Source organism: Danio rerio, chromosome 21 (genome assembly GCF_049306965.1).
Source record: "Danio rerio strain Tuebingen ecotype United States chromosome 21, GRCz12tu, whole genome shotgun sequence".
Classification (NCBI taxonomy): domain Eukaryota; kingdom Metazoa; phylum Chordata; class Actinopteri; order Cypriniformes; family Danionidae; genus Danio; species Danio rerio.
The window spans coordinates 19,037,026-19,053,789 of NC_133196.1; the positions used below are offsets into that span (position 1 = coordinate 19,037,026).

A 16,764-nucleotide genomic window follows, 5' to 3' on the forward strand; every position below is an offset into this window, starting at 1 on the left:
TAATTTAATAGATTTTTTTAAAACATGTTGTTTATAGCTATTTTTACTTTATTTGTCGATTTTTTTTAGTTATATAGTTTTAAGTTATAGTATTTTATGTATTTGTTGTATTATTTTTATGTACAGTATATTTTTAGAATCCAGATTGACCATTTATTTTAATTTTGTCAACTCTGCATCATCCAGTGAAAACCAAAACAGCTTGTTTGGTAGATTTGAGAACTTTCTAGAGCTTTCTAAACATGATTCAGATTAAACAAGATGCTTATCCAGCATATGTTTTACGCAGCGGATGCCCTTCCATCCACAACCCAACACTGGGAAACACCCATACACTCTTACATTCACACACATTTAAATATATATGAAAAGGTTTGCTGGGCATTCCTTCGTTTAGTGTTGGACTGGATGTAACACTCAAATAAACCACTGTTGATGTTGTACATTGGGCTTGGGTAATAAGAAAGTATTGTACCTTCCAAAAAATATATCCCCATTACCTATTAAAAAAGCTTTTGGTAATGCACTCTGTAATTATTGATAAAATTTAGAAGCCTGCATGAAATGGCTTTTTACATTAAAGGGTTTTAGCCACAATATATTTGTGCTGACAGCTGAGAAAGAGCAGATAAATTTGAAGTAGTCAGTGACGTTTTTGGAGCTCTATGAAACTGGCAGAAAAGTTTTTTTCCGCACATCCTTTATGGGAAATTTTTTTGGAAGACTGGTGGCACTTAAAAATGAAATTGAAATGAACATGAATAAATAAAATCACCACTGTTGCAATACGATGCTTTTTTAAATTAACATTTTAAAAAATAAAGAATTAAAAAGGGATAGGTGACTCAAAAATTATCATTTACTCCCAATTAGGTGGTTACAAACCTTTATTATTATTATTATTATTATTATTATTATTATTATTTTCAGTCTATAAAAGAATATATTTTGAAGAAACCTGGAAACCAGTCGCCATTCACATCCATAGTAGAAACATACAAAAAATACTAAAAGTCAGTGGCAGTTGGTTTCCATTATTTGTGGCAGTGTTAAATTTGTGTTAAAGTTGATTTTTAACTTGCATTACAGGGTCTAAAATGACTATTTTTATGGCATTTTTTCTCATAATTTGCATCAGTATGTCTTCAAATACAGTTTATTCGAGACATTTGGAGCAATACATCATATTTAAATGTATTCTTTAATTTATTTTCATTCTGCTTAGTCCCTTAGTCCGTTAGACCACAGCGGAATGAACTGCATATACTATTATTGAAACAGAATTATTTTGCATTTGTACACCAAATTTCTGTAAAACTTACTTGCGTATTTGTCTGTATTCTTAATATAAATCAAATTTATTGCATTGATTTTATGTTATTAACTAATGCAAATACTTATTTCTGTGTTTATGTGAACCCAGCATAAAAGCGGGATTTTGTTTACTTTCGCCTTGCTCAGCTGATTTCCATCTGGAAGACACAACATATCTTACGATGAGCTTTCTCTCTCGGCTGGTGTGAGTTTGTGCAAGAATTTATGCAATATACAGTGATCAGACAGAAATAACATGCCATTATGTAAATAAGATGAATAACATGAGGCTCTTTTGTTCGTTTAGTAAACAAACAAAGTATAGACCTGTTCTGTAGGAAAGAACTTTATCAATTGATTTCTGTTGTGGCAACGTGGTGGCGAAGTGGGTAGCACTGTCGCCTCACAGCAAGAAAGTCGCTGGTTCGAGGTATAGGTGAATTGAATAAGCTAAATTGTCCATAGTGCAAATACTGTATGTGTGTGAAGGAGTGTGTCAGGATATTTCCCAGTGAAAGGTTGCAGCTGAAGAACATCCGCTGTGTAACACATATGCTGAATAAGTTGGCTGTTGATTCCGCTGTGGCAACCCCAGATTAATAAATGACTAAGCTGAAAAGAAATTGAATGAATGATTTCTGTTGTGACCTGCTGCTTTATAAAGAAAATACAATTAAATAACTTGACTTTTAAGTGGGGTGCCATTGGGAGTATGGCAGGCCTACAATACAATACTAAGGGAAACACTGCACTTTGTTAAATGCTTTATGTTTGACATAGAGCAGCTTGTATAATTTTCAAAAGTTGAACACGGTTAACCTTTTTAATACCTTTTTAATTATCCCTTGTGCACTGTTCAAAGTCTCTAGACTTTTGTTATGTTCGGGATGAAAACATCCACTAAATTAAACTGCTTTAAAAATGCATCAGATAAATATTTTTTTCCAATTTCTTTTACATAAATCTATTAATCAACCTCGGTCCTGATCAGAACTACTAAACTGTTCAGAAAATTATAGGATTTTAACTCTTTAATTGCCAAGTTCCCAAAATGATGTCACTAATTTGGTGAAAAAACACAAAATGGTGTATTTTTCAATATAAAAAGTAATTGGTGACTGTTTTTTTTTTTTTTTACCTTTATCACAGTCATGGACATATGAACGATTAGTAACAACATTGGCTTTGATGCATTATTAGATTTTCATTTTTTCTCCCTAATTTACTGTTGGTGGCTGTTTTTGCCCCATTGACTTCCATTATAATCACATTTGATGGTGCATAAATGCACAGTTTATGTTGATTCCATGTTGTTCTGAGAGCTGAAATGCATGTTTTGATTTTCTCAGACACGCCAAGGTAAGTGAGTCACTCTCACACACAGTTTACACATATAAATAGTTTTTTTATATACATTTTTTTTGCACAGGCCTAGCTAAAGGTTTAATGCTGCCGACTGATGATCAACAGTAAAAATTACAAATTTGACCTCTTCCCAACAGTGAAAACCACCAACAATCAAAGATCCATGATTTAATGGTGTCATGGCTTTGCAACCAAAAAAGTGGTTTTAATGGAAGTCAATGGGGCAAAAACAGCTATCAACAGTAAATTAGGGAGAATAATTAAAATCAATAAATAACCATGTATCAAAGGCAATGTTATGTCACATGTCCAAGACTGTGATAAAAGGTAAAGAAAACAATTCAGTCCACAATTACTTTTTATATTGAAAATATGTCATTTTGTGTGATATTTTCAGGGAATTTAATAATTTGGCAATTAAACTGTTAAAATCCTGTAATTTTCTTAACAATTTAGTAGTTTGGATCAAGACTGAGGTTGATTAACAAATTTGAAAACAATTTGTAAAAATAAATATTTATCTGATGCATTTTTACAGCAGTTGATTTTTGGGATTTTTTCACCCAGAACATAATAAAAGGCTAGTAAATTTATCCAGAGTGTATTGAGGTTTTTTTTTTTTTTTTATGTCAAAGCATTTTCTTAAAATATGTGTCAAAATAAGATTTGTCACCAAAACTCATTCTGCTTTCTGAAACACAGAAAAAAGTATGGCCAAATTAAGACTTCAAATCACCCCAGAGTGGATGAAAGCATCCCCAACAGTACATAAGGGTTTAAAATGTACAAAAACATAAGTTGTTCTAACTTATTGATAATCTTTTTTCTTCTAATTTTACCTTGGCAAAGGACAGATTATTTTCATTCCTTTTAAAGTGAAATAACTGACCATAAACATAGGAGGCTAAGAAAAATACTAATTTTAAAAGAAATTTCAGGCAACACTTAGAGGTTTTTGCATCTGAACTCTCGATCATTATTTTATTTACCAATTGTCTACTCACGTCCTCGTTATCCAATCAAAACAACATTATATTTTTGGATAATTTCCCCCCTACCGTCACAGAGATCTATAGAACAGACATGTCTTTTGTGCAGAGATTTGTAATTATTCTGTCCGTCCCGCACTGGGGTCTCAAATGCAGCGTGTTTCTCAAAGGACCTCCAAACCTGTCTGAGGTGAATGTCACTTCTGCAGCTCAGTGAATAAAAATCAAACATTTAGAGAGCTGGAGAAGCAGCGTGCTGGATGTCGGGGAAATGAATGACAAAGTAACTTCTTCAAAGGCTGCCAGTGGATGGAGCAACGAGAGCGAGAGGTGCTGATTTAGAAGGCAGACGTGTTGTGTTGGTGTGTTGCGTTAAAGGCCTGTGGGATTTGCTCAGTCTCTCTGTCTCTCCTTGACATCTCTCTTTCTTTCTCTCTCTCTATCAGCTCTTTTGATCTGGTCTGTTCTGTGCGGATGTTTCACACCAGCTGTTTGCTTCCCTTTGAGAATAATTCACAGCATGCTGTCTAAATTGTGAAATGAGGGCTGACTCGAGATAAGCCTAACAAAACTGACATTATATTGCGTAGTGTATTTAATCAACGGGCAAATATTTCAAACAGTAAAATCACTTAAATCTAATGGTGAGCTGAAATCCAGTAGTGTTTAGGATGAATTGTACAGCTTTATTGGAGGAAATAAAATGAATTTCAAATAGATAGCTTAAGGGCTGGATTGTGATTGGTTGAAGAATTGGCTAATGCTTTAGGTATTGGTTAATACCAGACTTAAAGAGATAGTTTACCCAAAAATAAAATTTTTGCCACCATTTACTTAACCAAGCGTGTATGTCTTTATTTTTTCTGTTGAACCCAAAAGAAGTTATTTTGAAAATGTTGGAAAAAGTTCTGTCTGCTTCCGTCAGCTGCACATGTGAATGAATGGTGGAAGAAAGTAGTTCACACAAAACACAAAAGTGTTTTTAGACTCCGTGTTTGATTTTCTTTTTTATGTACATGATTGTGCAGTCGAAATGTTGTATAAACGCAATATCACACTCATATCAGTGCGATATGGCTGTATATTAACACTGGTGGTACGCTCAGGCCCATGCCTCCCACCAGTGCTGATATACAGTCATATCGCATTGCTACTCTTGTGATAATGTATATGTATGTGTGTGTATGTATATATATATATATATATATATATATATATATATATATATATATATATATATATATATATATATATATATATATTATTATTATTATTATTATTATTATTAGGTGGTGTCTTACAGTTTGGTTCAGTTACAATTTTCATGCCATCAATTCGGTTCACGGTGCATCAAACGATATCTCGGTATACTAAACAAAACTCAAGTACATGCACAGAACAACATGAGCATTTATAGCAAATAAACAACGATAAATATTATTCCACTTGCTTTTTGAGCATTGTTTAGCAAGTTCTTAAATGCCTATTATTGATCACGTGCTCAAAACAAAAGGCTGCAGTTGGCTCTAACGGTCAGCACGGCTCAGTGAAAGACTGTCTCAGTTATTTGCTTTTTAAGCAGTTGGAGCATTTTAATTACTCGCATTTTAATTACTTTAATTACAGATATTTTAAAATATCTGTATGGACCCGGTAGCCATTGACTTCCATATTTAGTTTTTTTTTTCTTACTAAAGATGTTAATGAAGGCTGGTTTACAATATTTCAATAACAGAAAATAAAAGTTTGTTACCACTTGGGTTTGATTTTGTTTTATCTCAATAAGAAGTGTTTGAGTGTGAAAACTTTTATTTTGATCAAATAGAAAAGAGTTATGCAGTTGCGCAGTAGGTAGTGCTGTTGCCTGACAGCAAGAAGGTCGCTGGTTAGAGCCTCGGCTGGGTCAGTTGGCGTTTTTGTGTGTCTTACAGTTTGCATGTTCTCCCTGTGTTCGCGTGGGTTTCCTCCGGGTGCTCCGGTTTACCCCACAGTCCAAAAAGATGCGGAACAGGTGAATTGGGTAGGCTAAACTGTCCGTAGTGTATGAGTGTGTATGGATGTTTCCCATAGATGGGTTGCAGCTGGAAGTGCATTCACTGCGTAAAAACATATGCTGGATAAGTTGGCGGTTCATTGTGGCGATATTAATATAGGGACCAAGCTGAAAAGAAAATGAATAAATTACTGAAATAGAAAAGAATGGATATTACATTCTTCAGCATTTTTTTCGTGATGACAATTTGTAAAAGTTTTAAACTAAACTTTCAACGAAACTTCACACGTTTTTAATATTCACCTGACATTTTTTCTATGGATGCCACTGAAATAATCTGAAATGATCAGTGCTTGTACAGACAGATTCTCTCTCTTCTTTCTTTTTTGGTCTGATGACACTGCAGAGTGTGGAAAGATGGAAATGGGTGGTTAAATCAATAGGGGATAGAGAAGAAATAAGAAAAAGAGAGAGAGTGCTGGCACCCATGTGATTTTTTTTCTTTAAGCTCCTAAGGCATTTCTCTCCCTCTTTCTCCACTCTCTCGCTCCCTGTGCCGCTCTTGAATGGCTGCATGACAGCAAAGAAGGTTATTCTTGGCAAGTTCTCTCCTCCCTTTCAGCAAAAACAGCCTTTCCTGCGCTGGCCTGCTCCAGCCTGTCTGGGGCCCTTCTCCCCCCATTTCTTTCCCCTTCTTAATTTTTTTTAAGCATTTTCTTATTCTTTTTGTGTACCCACTCACACTTCATCTTTAATTCTTCCCACAATTCTCCCCATATTTCAGCATCTCGTTATTCTAAATCACGCCTTTCTCATTTCCCCTTTTCTCAGCAGTGAAATCCTTTCCCTTTTCATACAAAATAAAAATGAAGAAGTAGTTATGCATTTTGGTCTGCTGTTCTCCTTGTTAGATTGATTTAGACTCCTGCTCTCAAGGAGGCGCTTAGGGCCCAGGGACTCAGAGAAGTGCTAGATTTGTACAGCGTTCAGTGGTGCTGCTCACCTTTGAAAAAAAATCAGAGCAGTAATTTCACACAATGGAAATCTGCTCAATGACAGATGGGTTTTCAGCGCTGTCGTTTAAAACAGAGGGGTTTCAAACTTGTTCACAAAAGAAACCTGTAATTCAGACCCCCATCCCCATCCACCCTGCTGTTTTCCGTCAGGGAGCAAAAGCTCAATCGTTCATGACAAAGGGTGGGAATTTGAGAACATGAGTCATGTTGCTTTCCATCATTTTGTGTAATTCTGCTGATATAAAACCACATAATAAACATTAGAGAATTATGTCATAATATATAACTTATAAAGAGATTTCTAAACTCAAAAACCTGTGAAGGAATTCCTGTAAAATGAAATGAGTGTCATGAGCAGATGCCTTGTGCAAATTTAAAACCATATGGAAAAGTATTTGAATGCTGAAAATGAGCCCTGATGACTACTGGTTCATTATGTTAAATAATGTTTTCTGTCTGTCTGTCTGTCTGTCTGCCTGTCTGCCTGTCTGTCTGTCTGTCTGTCTGACTCTGTCTGTCTGTCTGTCTGTCTGTCTATATATCTATCTATCTATCTATCTATCTATCTATCTATCTATCTATCTATCTATCTATCTATCTATCTATCTATCTATCTATCTATCTATCTATCTATCTATCTATCTATCTATCTATCTATCTATCTATCTATCTATCTATCTATCTATCTATCTATGTTTTTGTCTGTCTATTTTCCTATCTCTGTCTCTGTTTGTCTATCTACTGTATATGTCTATCTCTCGTCTGTCTGTCTGTCTGTCTGTCTGTCTGTCTGTCTGTCTGTCTGTCTGTCTGTCTGTCTGTCTGTCTGTCTGTCTGTCTATCTATATATATATATATATATATATATATATATATATATATATATATATATATATATATATATATATACTATTCATTCTCTATTTATCAATCCACATAACAGTGGGTGACACTTCAAAAGGACCATTACCGAAGTGTGTGACGCTGGATTAAGAACGTCTTTTTAGGTGTAACAGCAATTTGCGACTATGCTGCTAGAGGGCACAAAAGGATTGGATGCGAATGGACAGAGATATACAATAGCTGTGAATACCATGCTACTTGTAAATAAAGATGAAATAATAACGCAAAGCATTATAATTCCTTCACTAATAATTAAAAACTTGCTAACATGCTTTATTATGATTGTAACTTGTAACTTTTTAAGTGCAATGAGAATTCATTTTGGAAAGTAAACTTACAGAAATAACATACAAATAAAATAAAAATACAAAAATAGTTACATACACAAATAATATAATTTATTACTTTTTTAATATAATTTATTACTTATATTTATACAATGTTATAATTTTATGTTCTATCTTTTTTATAATTTAGCTTTTCAATTAATCCATTATTTGTTTTTTCTATTATACAATTATTCTTTTCTTTATTGATTTTATCTATCCATTTATCAAGCTATCTCTAACAGTGCATAATCTTTGGAGTTTATGAATCTGCAAATTTGTAAACTTGAATAGAAAATGAAAGAAACACAAAATGAAAGTAAAGCAGCAGCCTCTAATGGATGACTGCCACACAAACAGCTGATCTTCCACAGTTTATCTATTGTTTATGAAATTATATCTTAAAGAAATTAATTATATTTATTATGAAGCACAGAATGGATATCACAAATAAAGACTTTGCTCAACATACTGTAGGATTTCCACAAAACTGAACATTAGCATTTCACTATTTTACAGTCAACTGCAATCCATTCTCGTAGAATGTATTCTTGAATTTTTGTTAATACATTTTCTGCATATCCATGTGTCAGTCTTTGGCCTTCAAACAAGACACCTGCAGAGCAAGAAAGCAGAGTGTCCAGAGGCTCATTTGTATCTCATTATATCTTTTCTAAAGCTGACGTCCAATAGACTGTCGGTGATGTGCCTCAAAGGGAAATGAAAGATTAACTGCACTTTGTCAGCTGTTAAAGTTTTACAAAAAAAGACTCCAGACATCTATTACCCATGGCATCAGAGAGAAAGTGCAAAGATCGCTTCACAGCTGAGGTTAGATCAGGACCCAAGCAAACGGATTACATGGCCTCAAAAGTCCTGTGTATGTGTTTTTAATATAGCAGATGGATAGAAAGGTTGCAGTTTAATATTGCATTTAGGCATTATTTATTCATATTTCTTAAAATCACAGATGCAAACGTTTATAGTTTTTTTTTCCCCAGAAGAAAGTAGGTCATCAGTGATTAAAACTACTACAATTAAATAAGCCTTGTTATTGCCTTTTCAGACAGTACTTTTCTTTGCAGGATACTTTTGTTTCTTGCATTTAATAAACTGTGACTGAGCAGCAAACAGCCCATGACTCTAATAAAAGTCATGATGTTGAGAAAAGACATGCTGCTTTTGGCAGTCTGGAATTTAAGATGGCAAGATAAGCAATAGAACGCTATTCAGGATTAACTGTCCTAATAAAACCACCATCATCCACATAGACCTTCTGACTTTTCTTTTCTTCTTTACTTTCTTGCTTTGCTTTTATATTCTATGATATGTTAATTACACAAAACACCCCACTATTTAAAAGGCTGGTGTCTGTAAAAAATGGTTTTAAGAGATGTTGTTATTGCATTTATTTGATCCAAATAATATTACAGTTGAAAGATTTATTATTTAAAGGTTTTTGGTGAATAGTTGCATTATAAAAGGTCATATTTTGGTTTTGTGGTTCTCCAACAACAGTCTGATAGACGTTCGAGGTAAAAAAACACTTTCATTGTCTTATAATATGCATTTATTTATACCTAATTATCCCAACAACTCCCATATGATTCGTTGAGTGATTCATTTGTTCCTAAACACCTCCTTAGCACGATGCTAATCTGCGCTGATTGGTCCGATGACTCAGTCTGTTGTGATTGGTTGATTGCATTCAGTGTGAGATGCCAAGCATGTCTTATCAACTATTAGTCAGAGTGCAGAGTGTACAGTATGTGTGAGCCAAATGCAGTAGTGCATTAAAGCAATGCACTTTAACACCATGCTTATTGCTCTATTCTTAACCATGACACACATTCAGTATCAATGCACACAGTGGCAAAAGGTCTACTATTTTGATACTTGACTACCGCACGTGTGTAGGAACAGCTGACGGTGGCTATAGCAATGACAAATGGCAGAAGATCGGGAGTTCACAAATAAATTTATACCCGTTAACAAAGTGGCATATGTCGCGTTTTGAATTCAAAGAGTTAACCAGATACAGTACAAGTGGTTACAAGTAACAAAACACAATTAAATACGCAATTTGCAAGCTACAGAAAACAAGGAGGCAACCATTTTAATTGCACTTACTTATACTTGTGAAATGGAGGAAGAAACTGATCCAGCTTTGACAAAGTCCCATAAATCAATAGTCTTTTCTGATCCTTCTCTGATATAACAAACAGCTGATGAATCTCTTGTTGTAAGCATGTAGATTGCTGAAGCACTCGTCAGAAAAATAATGGTAACACAGGACAAGGTTGGGGCTATAATGCTGAGGTATATTTGCAAAAATAAACTTCAACTACTGACTCTTCACAGCCTCATGTTTGGGTAGGGAAAATAACACTAACTTTTGCTCAAACTTCAGAACACAGTGTCTTCGCGAAATGATGCAACCCAGTGTTTGTCTTCCTCTTTTTCTTTCTTCAGAGTTTGTGAGCGGGGCTGGGGGATTTAAATTTTCCCGGGTCTGCGCAACAAATGGGCGGGGCTTGAGTTCTGTATCAACGTCATGCCGGCATGACTAAAGACTTGTTAAAGTGGCGATTCAATCAAATCACTATGAGTCAACTCTTTAATAAATGAATCAATAGTTTTAAACATGGTGCACTTTCAGATCTAAACCTTAGCTGAATATTTCACTTCACTTAGAGGAGTGTTACACACTGCATGGGAGGTCATTTTCAAAAACCCATAACAGGGGCTCTTTAACATTTTTTCAGTGTTAAAAAGGACAAAACCATTTGTTTAAGGGTATTTTTTAATTTTACTAATGATACTTATTGAATGCGTTATTAATAACTCTTGGGAAGTGTATTTGAGATACTATCTTAGGCTTTAAAGAAATAAATTTAAGTTTTGTGTTTGCTGTAGGTAATCAAGGACTCGAGGGCAGCTGTTGGTGTGGAGATGAGTGATAAACATATGGCTTTGCTGTCAATATCAGGCATGATGAATGGCCTACTCAAGGTGCGTCACTGCACACAGCAGCCTTTAAGTGCTATTTTGTGAATTCAATGCAGCGCTGTCCACATCACTCATACTGTGAATCTGATGTGTCCGGGTGGGACAGAGGAGTTGGGTGTGTTTTGGCTGTCATCAGAAGTCCGTCCTTGACTCTGACACATTTGTCACTCTGAGACGAGTTACTCACCCAATGGGAGATAAGTATGAGGTGTCATGGCAATGCAAGGTAGTGCAATCAGTCTCAAGCAAAGTGATTTTCACAAGGTGGGGAGAAGGTTTAGAAACAGCCTTCAGCCAAAATTAAGAGTCTGCAAACTCAAAGTGTGAGTAAAAACTAGTTTCACAATATAATTTGCTCTTTATTAAAAACACTTAAATATACCATTATGCATTTTTTAAGTAATACAATTAATAAATACAAATTTATATTAAGTTTATGACATTTAAGACTGAAGTAATGATGCTGAAAATGTTCTCAATATTACTTTGTCTTCATTATTTTTTTTTATTTTTTTTTTATTGAATAAATGCAGCCATAGGTGAGCTAAAATATGAATGTTCCAGACCTTTGACAGTTAGTGTAAAAACATAGAGGTAGACACAAATTATACAGACCATTTCAAAATGGTCATGTCATTAGCCCATGAACATTTCCTGCTTGAGTATCAAACTATTTCATAACTGTAACAAGAGGCAATTCAATCATAACTTAATGTTAAAACAGCTATCATAATATAATTTACCATTATGTGACTCTTTTTAGATTATCGGAAGCTAGATAAATTAAAAATGTAAAACAGGACATACGTTAGGGCCATTGTTTTTATTTACATCTCTCAAACTACTAAATAAAAAAATTGAATAAGTATTTTTAGTACATTACAATAAGGTTCCATTTGGCAAAATTTGTTAAACTACAGTATAACAGTGAGTCTGAATTAACAGTAAAAACACATATTAATGCTGGAGACAAGAGGTTCTGGAAAGCCAATCACTGGCACACATTTTGGGTGTGTCCAGTGATAAAAAAGTTCTGGGTGGACGTACATAAAATTAATGGAAAAAGTATTTAATATTATCTTTCAATTTACAGCTTTATTTTTAGGAATTTCTGAAATCCAGACGTGTAGGCCTAAGAAACGTTTATTTGACATATCGATAACTGCAGCCAAAAAAGCAATCACAAGGCACTGGTTGCTTTCTGAAACGTCTACAAACCAAGAGTGGGTGGAAATTGTACACGTCATTTATGTTATGGAAAAAGTTACATATTCCCTTCGCTTTCAAATTAATTTATTCAGAAATATGTGGACCAAATGGACTGAATCTATACAGATTTTTTTAGAAGCATAAAATAAATGCTACTGTACTTTGTTTTTTTTTATACATTTGTTTTACTTAATTATTAGAATTAGTTTTCTGACCAATTAATAAAATCCTTAGTGTTTAGCCCTATATAAGTCTGAAATTTCATTTTTCATGCTATTAAAAAGTCTTAAATTTGGCTTTGTGAAACCTGCAAAAACCCTGTACATAAAAAAAAATTAAATAAATACATTATGGGTGTGTTTTGAACATAACATTCGTTAAACCAATCAGACTCTCATTTCCCATTCCCTTTAAGAGTCAGTTGAGTCACACCATGATGCATTTGCTAATACATAGTGGACTATGTACGTGGAAAAACGCTTCCTATACTGAGAAAACAGTTAAACCGACCATCCGCGTGAGGATAAAGAACGAGCCTCCTCCATTTGGCCTCTTTACTTTGCCTTTACTTTATTTTAACTCTTTACCTTACTCCTTTACCTTTGTGGATAAGGAAACGGTGTTGTACGCATTCCACTGAAGACATCCATTAGCCTACGTATTTAATTTTGTTTGTTAAGTGCAAAGATTTGTTTCAAAACTGTTTCTAAATTCAGTTCTAATTTCCAGCTAATAAATAGGTGAAAAATAATAATAAAGTGTGGTCAAAAACTGAGTTATATCTAAACAGATGTCCTATTCCTATGCCCAATATGGTGAGGCATACCTCTCCAAAACCCAATTGGTGGACAAATCTAAACTTGTTTTTATTAATGAATAAAAAATATGTCATGAATAAACTGAAGTAAAAAAAACCTAGACAGTGTTTTTTTTATTTATGTAGGAAATAATAATTTTGTAACATTTAAATGTTTTTTTTTTCATAAGTATAGATATTTGTATATTGATTTACATCCTGTGTGTATTAAGCGTTTGAACCTGCATAGGCCCATAACTAATGTGCTCTGCGCAGGATTTTAGAGCAGCTTTAGTTGGTCAATGGTGCAGTCTATTTTAGTTTCTCAAAATAGCAACATGCCAACAACATGCCTTAACACATCTCCTTTATAGACTGATACACCCATAAGTCCACAAAGTGGCGTAAATGGATTTGCCATTTACATAATGTGCTGCAAAATTTGAAAATTATTATTGTGCTGGCCTGAAAATAGCAGCAAATTGTGCCAAACATGTCTCGCACATTATTGCCCAAGATGTATGATAGGGCCCTTAGTGTTTTCAAAATATTTACAGCTAGTACAGTTTTACTGCCCATTGATTCTGGTCCTTTTTGACACACACACTGTGTATCCCACCCCCTGTGTATGTTTTTAATAGAAAAATATGACATTCCAATTGTGCAAAGTGATTTGTACAGGGCAATGACTGGTAACAAATGATCTCCACCTGTGATTGGGAGCAACAGTAAATATGGAAATTCTTCTGCAGACGTTTTTCGCTTCGAGTTTGCAGTTGCCGGCGTGATTAAAGTGAAAAATGAAAATGATAATGGCTCAGACTGGTTCAGCTGTCTCATAGATTTGCTGTGAAATTGAAAACAGAACAGATGAGCGAATTCCTAATCAATTACAAGAAATGATGTGTGAAAGAATGTGTTTGCGCAGTTCTAGTCCTCTCTCTCAGACGCCCGTCCACTTTCAATTCTGCGTTTGGTCTTCACCTCTTTTTCTCTTCAGTGGGAGGAGAGCGAGGGAAAACCGGGGCCTTGTGGAAAATATGAATCCTATTTTACTGAAATGCCTTACAGTAAAGTGGATTTCAGTGCCACAGCCGGGGTGCCTTTGATCTGTTCTGTCCATTCGTCTCATTGGCTTTTCTGCCAGCAGAGCTAAACTAGCGTCTAAACTAGCCATGCTGCAGTGACGGGACGCTCTCAGCGGGGGCTAAAGTGTCCTCATGCTGCCCATACACACGTTCTTTCATTCAAATGCCAGATACACAGTAAACAAGAAAAACATACACCTATTTGTTAGTGTTAATCTGGCTTTTCTTCATGGGCACAAACTGAGCTCAAGATGGACGCTACTGTTGTGGTGTATTTAGCTCTGATCCAGAAGGTAGCAAGGGACCTTCATGGGCAGCAAGACAACAGTAACAGGATTTCAAAAAAATAAAATAAAAATGGGCTAAATTTAAAGGCAACAATAGAAAGAACAATACCATAAAGCATTTTGAAAAGATCATTGAAAAAAAGCAGTCAATACAAGACAATTTGGTTGATAGATTATAGCTAATATATTCCTTTTTACACAATAACATCAGCTCTGTTTGGAAAAGCAGGGCTTAAGGTGTCCTCATGCTGCCCAAAGACACATGCTATGTTCTAATAATTCCCATACTTACCTGTAGTTCATCCATTTACAGTACTAAAGTTATCTAATAATGCTTTTGTTAATGAATTAAATAATCTGTTAACATTAGTAATTAAAAACACTTATTTTATTCACTATTGTTAGTATCACTTTCAGTAAAAAAATGATTCATATTGTCCAGTTTTATACTGCTTTTTACACAAAAACACCAGCTCTGTTTGGAAAAGCAGGGGTTACTCATTCTGCCCATAGACATGGTCTTTCATTTACATGCAGATACACAGTAAATGAGAAAAACATGCATCTGTTTGTTAGTGTTAATCTGGAAGAGACTGTCATTGGGCTTCATGGGCACCAACTGAGCTGAAGACGAATTGCACAGCTGTGGTTTATTTAGCTTTTTCCATAAGCTAGCGAGGGACCTTCATATGCAGCAATGTAAGACAACACCAACATTGTTTAAAACAAAGTTGAAATGCAAAGGCAGAACTGCATGTGGGAAGGTCATTAAAAAAGCAATTAATACTCGACAAATTGGCAAATATATTTTTGCTAGTGTATTGCTTTGACACAAAAGCATTATCTGTTTGGAAAAGTGTTTTATTTTGTGTAATTCTAAATGGTTCACATTCAGGCGACTCAGTGGCTCAATGGTTAGAACTGTCACTTCACAGCAAGAAGGTCGCTGGTTCGAGCCCTGCTGGGCCAGTTGGCATTTTTGTGTAGAGTTTGAATGTTCTCCCTATGTTTTTTGTGAACAATTGTTTTTATTATTTCAGTTTTTGTTTAATATAGAGAGCATATGACCATATCATAAAACAACCCTGAATCCCCAATCCCCATACAGGTAGACTTGTTGTATAATGACAGAAGTTAAAAGCTTACTGTGTTATAATAAATTAAATAAATAAATAAATAAATACATAAATAAATAAATAAATAAAAATAAAGAATAATGTAAAGCCAAATACAGAGAAGAAGTTAGGTAAGTACAAATAAATAACTATTACATCATGAGATGCATATAGACCATAAACAGAAAAGCTGTACATTAGAAGGAAGAAACAAAGGATTTAACGATATCAAAAGTTAAATTCCAGGACTTACCAGTTTTTGACTGAGCTCCATGTATGCACGCTGTTGAAAGTTCCATACAAATAATGTCCACTTTGATCTCTTTCTAAAGAAGATACTATATAGTTTAAAAACAAATAAAAAGGATTTAGGTTATTGTTATGAAGGATATAATAATTTTTCCATATGTTTTTATTACATCTTTTACCACAACCAGTTCAAGTGCTTGTTTTATTCATTTAACCTTTTTAAAATTATTTCCATAATCCCCACTCTCATGCAACATAGCAAAACCTTTACCAATTTTCATACAGTTGTGTTAAAGTAAAAAGAAAAAAAAGAATATTGATGTTTTCACAAAAATAAATAAATAAATAAATAATTAGATTTGTTGATGATGGTCCATAATCCTGGTTGTTGTGCTTTTATTAAACATTCAGTTTAATAACACTTATGGAGAAATATGATACTTGTTTCATTCATGTGTGAATTTTTTTCATTGTTATTTTCTTTATGTCCATAAGTTAAGATGGAGATGTTATATGCAGGTAAACATTAATCTTAAATTGAAAACGAAACAAAAAAATCAGTTTACATCACATATTAAAAATAATCATACAGTTCTTTTGTGAATTGTGCAACAGCAAGTTTACATATAATATCTACTAAAATATCAAAAAATATATATTAAATATGTTTCACGACAGTAAATAATATTTTAATAGATATTTTTCAAGACACTTAACTACAGCTTAAATTGACATTTAAAGGCTTAACTAAGTTAATTAGGTTAACTAGACAGGTTAGGGTAATTTTTGGTGGTTTGTTCTGTAAACTATCCAAAAAAAAGCTTAAAGGGGCTAATAATTTTGACTTTAAAATGGTGTTTAAAAAATTTAAAACTGCTTTTACTCGAGCTGAAATAAAACAAATATGACTTTCTTTAGAAGAAAATATATTATCAGACATACTGTGAAAATTTCCTTGCTCTGTTAAACATAATTTGGGAAATATTTAAAAAATAAAAAATAAATAAAAGAGGGGCTAATAATTCTGACTTCAACTGTAAATATATTAACGATTATTTAATAATATAAATATATTTAATATAAATCATATTTATGCAGTTGTTTA

At 33.9% G+C, this 16,764-nt stretch overlaps 1 protein-coding gene across 1 annotated transcript in view; it reads left to right on the plus strand.

Annotated features, from left to right (window-relative positions):
* The window catches only part of rxraa (retinoid X receptor, alpha a), a 346,365-nt gene that overhangs the window by 29,791 nt on the left and 299,810 nt on the right, over positions 1-16,764 (plus strand). Inside the window, exon 4 of the mRNA XM_073934683.1 lies at positions 10,823-10,918. The gene's annotated coding sequence lies outside the window, so the exon portion shown is untranslated. The remainder of the gene's footprint in view (positions 1-10,822; positions 10,919-16,764) is intronic.